Source organism: Cuculus canorus, chromosome 1 (genome assembly GCF_017976375.1).
Source record: "Cuculus canorus isolate bCucCan1 chromosome 1, bCucCan1.pri, whole genome shotgun sequence".
Taxonomy (NCBI): Eukaryota; Metazoa; Chordata; class Aves; order Cuculiformes; family Cuculidae; genus Cuculus; species Cuculus canorus.
This window is the reverse complement of record NC_071401.1, coordinates 6,316,950-6,333,032: the sequence shown is the minus strand read 5'-3', so window position 1 is coordinate 6,333,032 and position 16,083 is coordinate 6,316,950.

Below are 16,083 nucleotides of genomic sequence, written 5' to 3'. Positions count from 1 at the left end.
AGAAAATTATCAGTTGGGAGACAGAAGGAGATTATGGAACCCTGGAAATTATTTCCTCTTTGTGTTTGTACTATAAATACTGCATGGTTGTTTCTACAGCACACTGAAATACGAGAGGATGAAGCCACATGCATGAAAACTTAGGTCTGTCTCGATAGAGAAATGATATGTAAGAGGAGTGTTGTTATTTATTTGAGAGCTCTTGGACTGTGAATGATAATATTGATGACAGACTAAAAACATGAAAGGTCTGAATTGATCCAGCCCATTCAGGACATGGTGGTGGTGACATATTTAAAACCTATTTCAGTCATCAGGTACAAGCCAGAGTAGTTCCCACTAAGAAACATGTACACGTCAAGTCTCTCCATTTTGAGCACAGTGAAACTCTGTTAAGAACATGACCCAGGGTCTCTTTACTGTTTTCATTATTGAACACAGAAAATAATTTCTCAAAGCGCAGTTGTGCCACGTACTCCTGTCTTGTATGTAGAGGATGAAGGCTACAGAAAATAAAAAAGAATGTTTGACTGTTTTTTTCATGCATTTCTGAAACCAATCTCCATCTGCCCGATGGGGTAATTCAAAAGTAAAACTGCAGGTAGCAGAAGTTCTGCTAAGGAACTTCCACTTGTTCTTCACAGAGCCTCCACCTTTCCTGTGATGATGTAGCCAGTGCTTAGGGAAAGTAGGGCAGTGTGGAGTAATTGCAGGTCACGCTCAGTCTAGCTCCCCACGATATATCTGGGCCAGTAATTTATTGCCCATGTCGTAGTTTAACCCCAGCTGTTGACTAAGTACCACACAGCTGTTTGCTCACTCATACCCTGCTGGCACAGGGGAGAGAACTGGAAGAATAAAAGTAAGAAAACTCATGGATTGAGATAAAAATGGCTTAACAGGTAAAGCAAAAGCTATGCACGGAAGTAAAGCAAAGCAAGAAATAAATTCACTGCTTCCCATTGGCAGGTAGGTGTTCAGCTATCTCTAGGAAAGCGTGGATCCATCATGCATAACCATTACTTAGGAAGAAAAATGCCATCACTCCTAATGTTCCCTCCCTTCCTTCTTCTTTTCCCAGCTTTATATGCTGAGCATGATGTCATATGGTACGGGATATCCCTGGGCCAGCTGCCCCCTCCCAGCTCCTTGTGCATCTCCCAGCCTACTCAGCTGCTAGGGTGAAAAGCAGAAAACACCTTGACTCTGTGTAAGCACTGCTCAGCAGCAACCAAAACATTCCAGTATTGCCAACACTGCTTCCAGCACAAATCTAAAACACAGCTCCACACTAGTTACTATGAAGAAAATTAACTATCTCAGCCCAAACCAGCACAGATCAACTTCAGTATCAAATTGGTCCATGAATAAATGTTCACATACCCTTTGTGCCAGATAATATTTGCAAGAGATGGGCTGCAGAGTTGAGCACTGGAGCTTAACCTGTGGACTGTGCTTTAACAGGCTCGCAGATGGGTGAGAACTGAAGTGGGTTGCTTTGTTCATCTTTGATAGCTTCATTTGATAAAATAGAAATGGGACTGCTCATACCAAACTGATGTCTACACAATTACATATCCAGATATTATTGGTTTCCCACCATCTACCAGCAAACACGAAGGCATTAAATAAAAAATTCCAACTGGTGTTCAGTTTTATTTATTTTCTTCCATGGAGTGACTCTGTTTGGGATTAACTTGGGAGGAAGTGTCTATCTGCTGGAGGGTAGGGAGGCTCTCCAAAGGGCTCTGGACAGGCTGGACCAATGGGCTGAGACCAATGAGATGAGGTCTAACAAGGCAAAATTCCAGGTCCTGCACTTGGGGAACAACAAACCCATGCAGTGCTACAGACTGGGGGAAGAGTGGCAGGAAAGCTGCCTGGAGGAGAAGGACCTGGGGGTGTTGATTGACAGCCGACTGAACACAAACGAGTAGTGTGCCCAGATGGCCAAGAAGGCCAAGGCATCTTGGCTTGTATCAGAAACGGTGTGACCAGCAGGTCCAGAGAGATGATTCTGCCCCTGTACTCAGCACTGGTGAGACATCTTGAATCCTGTGTTCAGTTCTGTGCCCCTCACCACAAGAAGGATGTTGAGGCTCTGGAGCGTGTCCAGAGAGGAGCAACGAAGCTGGCGAGGGGGCTGGAGAACAAGTCTTAAGAGGAGCAGCTGAGAGAGCTGGGGTTGTTTAGCCTTGAGAAAAGGAGGCTGAGGGGAGACCTTATTTCTCTCTACAACTACCTGAAAGGAGATTGTAGAGAGGTGCGTGCTGGCCTTTTCTCCCGAGTGACAGGAGATGGGACAAGGGGGAATGGCCTCAAACTGCACCAGGGGAGGTTCAGACTGCATATCAGGAAAAAATTTTTCACAGAAAGGGGCACTGAAACAGGCTGTCCAGGGAAGTGGTTGAGTCCCTGTCCCTGGATGTATTTAAAAGACAGGTAGATGATGTGCTCAGGGATATGGTTTAGTGGCAGACAGAAATGGTTGGACTCAATGATCCAAGAGGTCTTTTCCAAACTGCTGATCCTATGGTTCTATATTTACAGACTTTGTGTGTTCAAGGTGTTGTGGTTTGTTTTTTCTTATCCTTATCCTTATCCTTATCCTTATCCTTATCCTTATCCTTATCCTTATCCTTATCCGATTTTAGAAATGTGTTTATTTCGGCCTAAGAAAGCAAAAGACATTCAGTGAATAGGTCAACCAGTCAAACCAGATAGAAGAAAGAAAGGATTTCCAAATCATAGGCTTTTCCTCTCATTTATAGCATTTTCACATCTATGTTACTGTTTTGATTACACTGATTGAACATTGCTATGAAAGGAGCAGTGTTCAAAACCCAGGAGACCAGTTTTTCCAATCAGAGGAACTATAACCAGAGCTCAGAGTCCAAACATTCATGATGATCTGTTTGCAGAGCTGCTACAGGCCCAGACAGATCTTTGATGAATGGTCAAACAGAGTCAAATTCACGCTATTTATGGATAAAGTTCTTGCACTGAGTTAAGAGTTGAAGGCATAGATTGGGGCTGGTGTAAAGTGTTCTAGTGCGGTGCTTTCAGAAAACAGTTGACTTTCTGAGCATATAATCTTTTGTAAAGTACTTTGTGACTGCAGTCCTCACCACAGGGGCTAATACTCTCTAGCCTGTAATTACTGAGAACTGACTATTTAGTTTGGAATTTATTTGCTGGAGAGGAAAACATTTAATCCTGCTTAGTATCCTGTTGGTCAGGTTATCATGAGTGGGCACATGGTGTGACCTGGCAGGCGGTGTTTTGCCTTTCTGGGCAACTGCTTGTGCTTCATATAAAAGGTCCGGTTATGAAATATATATAGGTTAAGTTTCAGCAGGGTCTGCTCCCCTATGAGAAGGGTGATGCTGTTTCCAGAATCCAGAACGTACTGTCCTACTCTTTCATGGGATGATAGCTAGGTCATTTGAAACAAACAGAAATAGATTGCGTGACTTCAGACGAGGAGGAAATGAATCTCAAGAATGTAACACAGGAGTCCTTCTGTGTCAGGCTCCAAAGTCCACACACCCACTATCCTCTCTGTGACAGTGAGAAGTAGCAAAGAAATAATAAAAGAAATAAGACTGGGACAGAGTGACATGACTTTGGTCTGACCCTCTTGATCTAAGACTTGTTAATAGTATAGAATGGAATTTTAGTTATTTCAAAGAAACTTTTACTGCTATTATTCAGAATGAAGATTACATTCAGATCTGAAACTTGTGTATTTGTAGAAGACTGATTTCTTTCTACTTGGTAAAATACCTGAGGGGAAAAAGGAAAATAGGCTAGCTATACTTTTTTGTTGCCATGTAATTAAGTTCTGTAAACATTGATTTCCCCCCCCCCCCCCCAATTTTCATTATTTTTATATGTCATTATTAACTACCAGCTTTGGATGTGGGACTTTTCAATAGTAGATTCCTTATAACACTCAGAGATTTAACTGCGCATACAGCTGGTCTCGAATTCAAATTAGAGATACATTTTTTTCCTGGTTTTGGGATCTGATCAGAATTCAGATTAGCACCAGAAAATAAGGTCCCTCGATGCTTCCCAGTCTTGGGGAAGCACACAACCTGACTGATTAGCCTGAGAGCGTGCTGAAAATCTCTGTGGGTGAACCTTAGAGTCAAAGAGCAAAAAGGCAGCCTAGCAGCAAATCTGGAAGAGCACCACGAATAAGCATCACCATCTTGAAAGAGGCTCCTTGAATCTAATCCTGCGACTCTTCTCCCACAGCAATTAAAACACCAGTAAAAGAAAAAGAGATTCCTCCTTTACTATGTTACTAGGCAGAGTTTATTTATTCTGTTGCCAGCTGAGCTGGCAGATAGTGCTGTTAATTGAACCACGAGCATAACAAACTTGGGGCCATGCAAGAATGCTCAAAGGGCTCTTGGGCTGCTCACTATTTCTGGAATAAGATGATTGCCGCTTAGTCATATTTGCATATCAACTCTAGATGATAGTTTCTTCCAAATTTAGCTTGAGTCAGACACCAACCAGCATAGTGGCCAGATGGGCACATTATCGTAAATTAGCCCTTGGCTATTGTGTTATTATTTGTCTCCCCCACATTCACCTTCAGCCAGATGGATGCATCTATCAGACCTGATGCATCCATCAAGATCATCATTGGTTGTTATAACTTGATCAGAAATATGGGGATAGGTCAGGTTGTGGAGCAGGAAAGTACACCGTCACACCACAGAAACCTATATCTTGGCTTTATAATCTTTGTTCTGCTGCCCCTCTGGAGGTCCAGGGACTATTTCTAGGGGATTCAGGAAAGAAGCTAAGAAAAGGCAGCCTAAGATCAATTCACACAGAGTCCTTGAATGAGATCTTCATATTTCTCAATAAATTGTTAAGTTGTCCACAAAAAAAAAAAAAAGCTCGAAATTACTGGTTTACTCTACAGCCATGTAATAGGGAAAGTTAAGAAGAAAGAAAAGTGATGTAAGGCTTTCCTTCACTCATTGATGGTAAACAGTTATACCTATAGGAGCATCAATGAATGACCACTGTCACAAAAGTCAGATCAATGCTCAGATCCACAGAGAGGACCTTTCTCCTATTCACCAGCCAGCTAGACTCTGAAGAAACCAGGGTCACTGTTTTTTGAGACATGCTCCCTTGGTAGAATATCGCCACACCATGAAGTCCTGCCACCAGTGTTTTCGCTCAGCCTCTGCCATGCCAGAGAGCAGAGGTCTGTTCTCAGCTCTAATGTACTGGGTATCGAATACAGTCTTAGAGCATCAGTGCGTTAAGTTGTTCTTTATTTTCCCCTCAGTTCTCCCTCCCTTGGTTCCTCTATTTCTATTTTTTCCTGACAGTTCATCCATCATATTCCCCCTCACTCTTACTGGCAGATAATATTTCTCCTGCAATTTCATAAACAGTTCAAATAGGATTAGTGTTAAAGACAATTATTCATAAGAGAAAGCCTTCAATTCTTCATCAGAAATGCAAATTAGCCAAGATTTTAAAGCTGCCTAATAATCAAATGATGCAACACAATTTAGCGTGTTTCAGAGAAAACTTGAAATTCTTGGACTGATATATTGCATTCACATATTATGATTCAGAATATTTCTCTAAGGTATGAACAGCATTCAGACCTTCAGAAAAAAAGAGAGTGTAATAGGAGAAAGGAAAGGAGAGTTAATCTCTCTTTTTCAAACAGCATGCTATAGCCCAACTTTTACTAACCTGCCACATTTCTGTGACTGAATACTGTGGAGCTCTTGACTGCTACACTAAGGTGTAATGATTTCCATGGCCAGCACTGCTATCTGTTACATGTAAAATTTGCAACGTGCTGAGATTATAAGAGAAAGATTTTGGCTTGGAATCTGAGGTATAAAAAATCCTGTTTAGTCACCCATCAGTGCTTAAAGCACATTTTCTTGGTGTGCTGTTTTTTCTTTCAACTTTCTGTTATCAACTACCTCAAAAGTCAAAGAAAGAAAAAAATATTAGATAACATTAAAACTTGTAGGCAAACAGGCTTCCAATTTATTGTAATAGGCAATACTATTCAAGAATAATTAAAAAATTCCATGCAATGATTATTAAAATTGTAGAAACCTTTTAAACAAAACATTTGTAAACTTACTGTTGACTGATTCTTCCTTCCAAATGCAGAGCAGAACATTCAGGTACTCAAATGGTTGAGTCACAGTGCCGGGAGGTATTTAAAAGACAGGTGGATGAGATGGTCACGGGGATGGTTTAGTGGTTGATAGGAATGGTTGGACTCGATGATCCTGGAGGTCTTTTCCAACCTAGTGATTCTGTGATTCTGTGAACTGTTGCTATCAGTTGCCTTGCATTTTAAAAACAAACAAACAAATCAAACAAAACAGGATATTTCTAATTGCCAAAGAGAAGAATTAGTCATTTGCAGCAGAAAAAGAAATGAAGAAATCTTTAAATTACTAAATAAATGAATGCCATCATATAGCTCGTTAGGCAGAATGAGAGAATTTAACAACATCCAACAGCTCAGAGATTTATATTTCACATTTACTATGGAGAAATAAGGATACCTCTATATCTATGATTGCAGCTGTAATACCTACAGGAAATCTGATTGTGTTTTCCTTTGCAATACAAAGTAAAAGGAAGGAATATTTTTGTGACGATGTTTTTTGAGTCATAATCATCTTACATGCCTGCACAAGTGGTATGGCCTTTGGCTAGGAATCCTGCCTCTCACTTGGTGACAAGATTTTTCTTGGAGACTCAAAGTAGTATAAAATAATCTCAGAAGTACAAGGGAAAATCTGCAAATTCCTTTGCATTATATTTAGAAGACTTAATTTTGTGTCATCAGTGGAAATTCCATAACGTTTTTACGCAACCATATTTTCCTGTAGCTATATTTCCCTCTGCTGGCTTTCTACAAGTGGATGAAGCTTACCTGAGCTTTTCAATATAGACTGACTTTAGAGATAATTCTAAGCCATTTCAAGAAATGAAGCTGTTTCCATTCCCAGTAATACCCATATTGCATAAACAAGTTCCAAAATCTAGCATCAAAACAAACCATAAGTCTCTACAGGTTAAAAAATGAGCTTAGCCTTTTACTGTGGAGTTAACTCACCCATTATTTTGAGCTTTGCAGACTTTGAGGCTGATAAGGATGGTAGTAGAAACATCTTTAGGGATTGTGGAAATCTCTGTTTTGTTGTAAAGCGATGAAAGAGGAGAGAAGGCTCCACTGCTCTAGGAAATATATCTGCTATCTGAGAGTCATTGATAGAAATGTACTGGGAAAGGAGCATCTCTAAACCAGAATCCTTGATTCTAGCTTGAAGCACCTTTTTTTCAATGGTGGCTCCAGCCCCCATGAAGTTTATCCAAAGCCTGTGCTTTCCTCTGCTAGCTCTTCCAGGAACACACTTCTTGTTTCACTGAGAAAGCAGTCTGAGAAGCTTTCTTAGCACAGATTTACCCAATGAATCTTCATATTGTCTGAGAGTCTTTTTCAGTGCTTACTGCTAGAAAACGAGGCACTGTGAAAAAAACAAACAAAACACAGCAACAGCTTGGGTGATATTGGAAGCAGCTGTGAAATGCCTTTTTAGACAGGTGTTCGTGAATTGTTGTAGCACACCAATAAATATATGTGGAAGTAATTGACTAGATCAAATTTCATGTTGTGTTCCTTTCAATATTCCTGTATTTATTTGTAATTGGCAGGGAGGTTCTTCATACTTTTGCTATTCTGCCATAAAGTCAAGAAACCTCATTCAACTCTGTTTGCAGACTCAATTACCTGACATGACATGAATGGTCATCCATGGAAGTTAATTGAATTTATTCTGTTTTTTATATATTTTTGTCTAGAAGCAGCTGTTGCTATAGAAAGAAATGCAATATCATTAGTTCTGTACAGATCACTTTGAAGGCAGGCAAGACAGCAAAGTACAAAATAGATCTGGCATCTGTGGGAGATTTATTTTGAAAGGAATGAATGTTTTTCACCTACATCATTGGACTTAATCCCCCCAAAAAATTATGTGGAGCCAAGCTTTTCAAGGTGTTTAACACCTGAAATTCAGAGAGAAGTTCTTAATGTAGTTTGTTTGATTACAATATACCGATTTCATGTCCTACCGCTTTTCATTGACACTTAAAAAGGTCTACATGCTCTTGAAAATGCATAGGGTGCCGATCCGCAGCTCTGAGTCCCTACACACCTTGGAGAATTTGTCCCTTATGCATCAATATTAAATAGCCATTAAGAGAGTTAATAGCCCTTGTCAAATTTCCCTAAGCAGATGTTTACATCAAAGATCTTGCCATCCAAAAAGGCACTAAGTGGCAAGTCACTAGGCATTCCCAAAAAAAGGACCAACAGCTGGATGGAATCAGAGACATTTAAAGCCTTAGGGATGAATCCTCCATCTGGCCTGGCCTTGTTCTACTGAGCTTCACAGATCACAGCATTTCTACAATGAGAATTAATGAAAGTGGAGAAAAATCACTCAAAACCTATTTGTCTAATTTCACATTTCTCCGGAAAAAAATAAAATCTTTCCTGATCTCTTGAAATACTTTAAACTAAAGAAACATTTTGGAGGGAAAAGAAAAGAGGGATCAAACCATGCTTTAGCTTTACTCAATCGTAGAAACAATAAGAGGTTTAATATTGCCTGAATTTTTCTGGTTTCATTTCCTCTGCTGTGTGTTGGTGTGATGCTGCACTTGATGAATAATAAATTATGCTACTGCTGTTTGTGAGTGACCTGGCTCCTCTGTCCTGCAGCAATATCGTTTCCGTGGTCTACTTATAGGGGAAAGAATACAGAGATCAAAGACCCCTTCAAGCTACTCTAGAAGACTGATGTGTCAGCAATGTGGGTCTGTTAGGAATTGCATTCTGATGGATCTAGTGTCACTCTTCTGCCATTGCAAATAGGTGCCTTTTGGTTGTTGTAGGTTACACTGAACAGCATCCACCCTGGCCACTCTCCTGTGCCCATCCCTGACATCAGCAACATGCCCTCTCCCAAAATGTGTAAAGCAGAAGAAGAAGAGGCAGTGAAGAGGAGCAGCTACATCATGCAGTTCTCCCCACAGCTCTCTAACACCCCAGAGCATGTAGTTCTGAGGAGCAGAAGCTGAAGGGATGGTGCAGAGCACACCGGTGTTTCTCTTTAACTGGAATGAGCAGGTGAATAGGGAAATAACAATGCAGAAGGAGGAGGTTTCATTAACAATCTCCCAAGCAGTTTCTCTAGCCAGCAAAGAAAGTAACAACTTGACAAGAAATTTAACTTGTGCCAGCTTCTGTACTCAAAGGCTGATATTCAGTACCTCAGGATTTAAATCCAGTAAATTTGAGATATGGTTTATATAGGGAAAAAAAAAAAACAAAAACAAAGAAGAGAAATAGAGACGGATTCCTGCCTCTAATGCAAAACAGTCTCAGTACCACAGCCCCTACAAGAACATCTGCTTTCAAGCAATAAATTACACAGTGCTACCACCTGATTGTACATAGTTGCAGCCAACATTGGTGTGATTTGAGAAGCACAAGTAGTGTTGTTCTTTTCAAGGATCTAATTCAAATGATTAATTGAGATAAGGAAATATTGGCGAGATGAAAGGGCAATGAAGAGGAGGTAAGCCATGAGATCTTTGACTTCGTGTCTTTGATTTTGTACCTTTTACCTTAGGTGTCCAGTCTTAAGTGAATCACCTGTACAAATCTACCATGCCCAGTCTCAGTAACCTTGCTACCTTAAATCTGTTTACTTTGCAGGTGATGTGTCACTGCCCACTGCTTCTGCCTGCACCCGGTTTAGCCCACACTTCTCTTTGATTCATCTGCAAGCCGTCAGCTTGAAAAATCCAAGCAGTTAAATTAAGAAACACTGATGATAGCAGGGGGTGTGGTTATTATCCAAATGGACCTTCCCTTGAGTTTGCTCCATTGTTTTCAGAACTCAATGCAACCATGAGTTTCACAGCTGAATTAGGCACTGCATAAAAAAGCTCCATTTTTGTTTGGCTGGTCTTTTCTTTGCTTTTTTGCTGCCTAAGCAATATTACTGTCTGCTTGCTAGATCTTGCATTATGCGTTAAGACTTCTAGGGAGGTCCACTGAGATAAAAGCTATACAAGGATAGACCCCTCTTTCTCTTTCCAGCAGTTTCTTTGGATCTAATAATGACCTTTTCACTTAGACTGGGAAGCTGAGAAGTTGTAGAAAGTTGCAGGGTGGAAAAATACCGGGAATGTAAATTTCAATTTATGGATTAAAATTATGAACAAAGTAAAACGTTATCAAAAGTGCCAAAGCTGATTAACAAACTCTGTACTTGTAATGGTACTGGGGATCACCGTCAAATATTTTATTGTTCTTTTTACAGTCCTCACATTAAGGAGAATTTCTATAGCCCTAATTCCTGTAATTGTTTTCACTTAGTCCAGGAAAAGAAGACAGGGAAGAACTGAATCTATGAGAAAGGAGTAATCTTTCAACATTTGTTATCAGTAGCAGGTATAAGCTGACCCATAAAATTGTGAAAAGATATAGATGGTACAGTTCTGAAAATAGTGCTATACTGATGAACAGCTCCAGGAATTTATGCCATGATTAAATCTAGCTATTAAAGTTTCTAGTGCAAAACCTGCTGTTATGAATGGCTGAACAATGCACATATCCCAAATCACATCTATCAGTTTCTCCCATGACATTTGACACAAGAGATTTCCATTATAAATGTGTGATTTGTTATTTAAAGACAAAGCAAGGCGTTATCTTTTATTACTGAATTTGACAGTTTGTCATATTCTAAAGATAAATGAGGAAAAAATACACAAACAGAACTAAATGTAAATGAGTCAAGAAGTGCTTAAAGGCTCTCAGTTGTTGAATCTGCCCCCCCTGTTGTCAACGTTTGCAAGTATCTAAAGGATTTTAACAAAGAGAAGTAGGAAAAACTGATTATAGGAGGCATCTGAAGAAATGGGAGGATATTAAGCAAACAAAGTATTAGAAAGAAAATCTTGAAAAGATTCCCAATAGTGAAATTTTATTGATTGAATAATAATTTCCCAGAGAAATATCCTTAATCTCTCTTGTTCCAATAATTTGAAAGTGAGATTGAATAAAGTACAGAAAGTTTTATACAATGACGTAATTGGTCTTTAACACTGTGTTTTTATTATTCTGTGTTATTGTTTCCATTAGCCTATGCTTCACAATTACTGTTTATAGCCAGACAGAAACCAGCCTAGAGAAAGAGAAAGAATCCTGATGCAAGAATAAACAATTCACTCTTTCCTTAATGTTTTGTCTCCTCTACACTATATTTATTTTTAATAGTTTAGTGACAGAAGCCCGGTAGCTGGAGTTCTCTGACTTTCATAAGTTAAGAATTGTGCATTCCATTAGAAGCTGAGAAACTCCCAAGAGGATCATAGGAACGCGTGTCACCTCCATTTAAAAATTCTGTTCTCAGACAGTGTGTCCTTATGTTCTTGGTGGGACACAGCAAACTGCAGCTCCAGTCCCTGCGCTCCTAATCCCTAACCTCCAACCACGTTTGAATTAGAGGGCACCTGGGATCCCATCAGGACTACAACCATTGATTCCACTGTAAAAGTCCTCAGGGTTGAAGTATTTGAGATGGCTTCTTGCTCATGAAAATCCTGCAGCCTTCACAGTCCAGAAGATCCACTACCCTACATCACCAGACATATATATACCAAACTTGGCCACAGCACCTCCTGCTTCTCTGCCCTTGAGAGAGCAGGGAGAGGTGCTGTGCTGCTCTAAGCACCCAAAGTCTGCCACAGGGTATATCGATAGGCATGTGGCTGGCTGCATTCCCCAGTAGGGGACTGCCGGATGCCCTGAGCAAGACCTCCGTTGAGGCCACAGCTGCGATAGCCCCTCTGCCAGCGTTCCTGGGGGTGTCTTGGCAGGAAGCAGTGGGATGGAACTCTGCTGTGAATGCATCAGGGAGGTCCAGGATTTGGCCCAGAGGAGGAAGAGGCAGGATGAGGAAATGGTCCTGGACTATCTTTGACAAGGTGGGGACCCATAGCATCTGGGAAGAAATTGCACAGAGTTGTCCTGTAGTAGGGATTATGGTTGCCCTGGTGACTACACTGTCTTGGTAGCACAGAGACTTGATCCATCTTTGCATCCAGCCAAAGGACAGCAGAGCAAAAGCAGCTACACAGAGGACATTACATTTTTGTCTCAAGTGCCCAGCAGCCCATGATGGTACATGAAGGAGAAGATAACTCATTCCAGTCCCTTCTCAGATAAGGAAGCTGCTTACAGGCAAGTACCATTTGCATACGTCCTCACCCCAAAACCAAGGAACCCAGCTCCTTCCCTCTCTTTTATTTGACAGCTCCCTTTACCCACTCCCGCATCAAAACCCACCAGCACCTGAAGCTAACCAGGCAACAGAGCCAGCGGTAATCCTTACTGTCTCTCTTGGATGCCTACCACTAGTTGGCCTTAACTGTAACCTAGATCTGCCATAACCTAGATCTGCCATTCCCAGGAGGTCTAACAGCATATGAAGATAAGAACAGTTGGATTGAGGAAGACCAACATGTTTAGCCTAGTAGCCTGGTTTGGATGTAATTATCAAAAAGCATATAGAGGTATATTCCCAGAAAAATTTCCCAGTGAGTCCAGTGGTCTTTCCAGAGCATTACTTTCTCAACCAGAGAAGTCTTTACATACTTAACAATATTCAATAGCTTTTCTACCTAGAAATTGCCTTTTTTCTGATAACATGTAAACCCATACCCATATTCCCACTCCACACCCAATGCGAAGGAGTTTAAATTGCTCACTTAAGAGAAATCAGTGCATCTCCTTTTACACGTAGTCAGCTTGGTTAACCTATGATAGATAACCCAAATGTGTCGTTTCTAAGTGTCGTCTCTGAGTGTCTGTATGTAAGTCATTCTTAAATTTTTGCCAGTGATACATAGGTCTTTCGGGAAATAGATTGAACTCATCCTATCAGTTCCCTTTAACCATATCACAACATTATTTATATGTATTAGTAATTTTTAATCCCTGTTTACCTGAGTATTAAAGGTCAGCGTTAACCCCATGATTTACGTATGGAACACTCCATGCCCTGTAGTTCATCCTGAAAGCTATCCATGATGTCTTCTACAGCAAATAAGAGGAGAATCCAAATGGAAATAAAAATAATACGTTCAACACATTTATGTGTTCAAAAAGCTCTCTTATTTTGGTATCTTTCTCTGGCTGCCTATATGCTCATTGTGAAGTAGCACACAAAATTGTTCAGATATTTGCATTTACCATTGGTGATCTACCTGTAGTTTAGTGAGAATAAACCCAGAACTTTATTATTGTTCAGTGGAGAAAAGCTCATTACTTACTGCTAAAAGCAGTGAAATACTTAGGGAAGCTTTGTTGATCATCTCTGGCACACATTCAGAGTAGCAGGTGTCCCTTTTCACGTCTGTACCGGAGAGGTTTTGGGTTCTTCTTTGGAGCACAGAAGTAATTTCTATGCTGTACCTCAGCAAAAGCAGAGCGGGGTTATGCAAACCACATGCCATGCATTTGGATGTATCTATTACAGAGTTGCGCAGTGCACATCACCTCTCAGCACTTCACTGGCTCATGCCGTCACTGCCGCAGCCTACTCTCCATAAAGATAGCTGTAGTTCCCTCCCCTCTCATTATTTTTCCTGGACTCTGTCATACTGCCTCCTGTGTCAAAACAAAAATCCAACTCCAGGGGATCACCTCATCCCCATGTTCTGAAAGTGGGCTCAGGGGTTGGGGAGAGACATCAGGCAAATCTTCCTCTACTCCTGCTCCATATTCTGCACCAAAGGAAATGGAAGTCTCCTCTTTACCTGGCTGCTCCATCCAGCCTACTCCGAGAGTAGACCCAGAAGTAGCTTTGGCTCTGTCTAATCCTTCTCCTGTTTGTTATGAGCTTTCAGTGAGAAACACCAATACCTACTGCCAGCACCACAAGTGCACTGCTTCACACCAGCACCATCAGCATCACCTATGAGCTTTCAGGGTAGCAACACACATCCCATCCTAACCTGCCCTACCTGTTTTAACCCATGAAGAGGGTACAAACGCTTGCCCCTCTACGCACAAATGAGGGGGATTTGCCTTTCCGTGCTGTGGCTACATATTTACCCAACACTTTATATACACAAACAGTCAGCCCACAAGCACAGATGGTGCATGATTCACTCCAGGGCTTTGATCACTGACTGCCGATAGCTTTGGATTGGGCCCACAGCACTGGGAAATTACTGCAGGCAGTTGTATAATTCAGCAATGATTTTGCAGCCAAAGGCTCCAGCTGCCCTTCCTTGAGTGGCAGCTTGGAATGAGGAGATCAGCAACGGCTGGGAGGACTACAGACATCTCCTTATCTCTGGCATCTTCAAGAGTGGAGGGAAAAACTTAGCGACTCGAAGAGCGATGCACTAGATCAGCAAAATGGACTGCTGAAGCCCTTCCTCAGCCCTTCCGATGCTTCTAGTCCTGCTGGTACTTGGTACATCCCACTGGATCCAGGGCCAGTCTGGCAGAAGACTGCTGGCTCTTCTGCATCTGGAAATACTCAGTACAATTAATTCCTGGACAGATGCAGGTTCATGGTTTACCGATACCACAAGTTTAGATTTGTGCCTTGGCATATGGATATTTTTCACTGTTATTAATAACAACCCTAGGCCAAGTTTGCTTTCTTTAAGCAGCCATAAAATATCACAACTCACAAGTCAGCCTTTCAAATGGGATGCCTGAACAATCACAAATAAAACTTTATGAATATAATTTCATGGCCAACCGGCGACATGTATTTAAAGGCGGTTGTGGGTAGGATGTTGTCCTGCCACTGACTTTTGAGAACAAACTCTAGGCAGAGTATGTGGTACACATAAATATTTCTCTTTTGGTGACACAGCCCTGTAGGTACTTTGCAATCACAGCGTTTCTCTTAATTCTGCACTATCTCACCCAAAGGCAATCAGATAACACTTCAGATGGAGGGAGACCTTTTGCCACTCCAAGGGTAAAAATATCCTTCAACTGAGTGCTGCCTAGACTGTAAAAACCTCTCTGCAGACCAAGGAAGAACATTAATTTAGGGATGTCCAGGAGTTCCCTTCATACAGGTTGGCACAGTCCTTCAGTCTTTATTTATTCATTAAATCAAAATAATTACACTCACAAACAAAACAGAAGTGGATGTCACTGACCTAAGAGCAACCAGCATATGTACAGGACCGGGGGACACATTCTGCTAGATTAGTGTTCCAGCTTGGTGCTGTGAAAAAACTTCCCTGATATTGTTTTGTTTGTAAATAATTACAAATATTTTGCACAGATGGTGTTTACATGGCTGCCTAAAACACAGACTATTACTATAGTTCCAAATTTAAAAACAATTGTGACAAATACTAGCAATTTCCAAGACAGATATCTCTAGAGACTGAATCAGCCAAATCCTGTGAAGTATTAATTCAAATAAGTTTGTATAGGACTTTTTTGTTTTCAAAAGGATTTTAAGGTATTCAGCAATTTAGAAGAGCACCCCTTTTTAGTTTCACTTGTAAAAGTTTAAGATTATTTACTGCCAAAGTCAGTGGTTCTTATACCATGGGCACCAGTGGGATCGGAGTTGTGCTGGCAGTGTTATACAAATAGTTAAACTACATGATCCACAATACTATTTAGCCTTTAGTTACCACTTCTACAACAACCTGTAAAAATAAAAATACTTGTTATTTCCAAACTGTGAGGAGAAGGAGAAGTATTTACTGAACAAATTTTCTTAAATGTTGATTTATAGGCTGTAGGAATACTAATTTCATTTTAACACAAGCTTTTCATATTTGCATTGCCATTAAGAAAACTCAAACATTTTTCATCTCATTTGACTGACTTAACAACTCCCAAAAATAATGAATGCACAGTTATATCTACACACACAAAACAAACAGTGCATGCAGAACAACTATGTGATGTGAACCTTGTTGTTTATTTAAACATTTGCT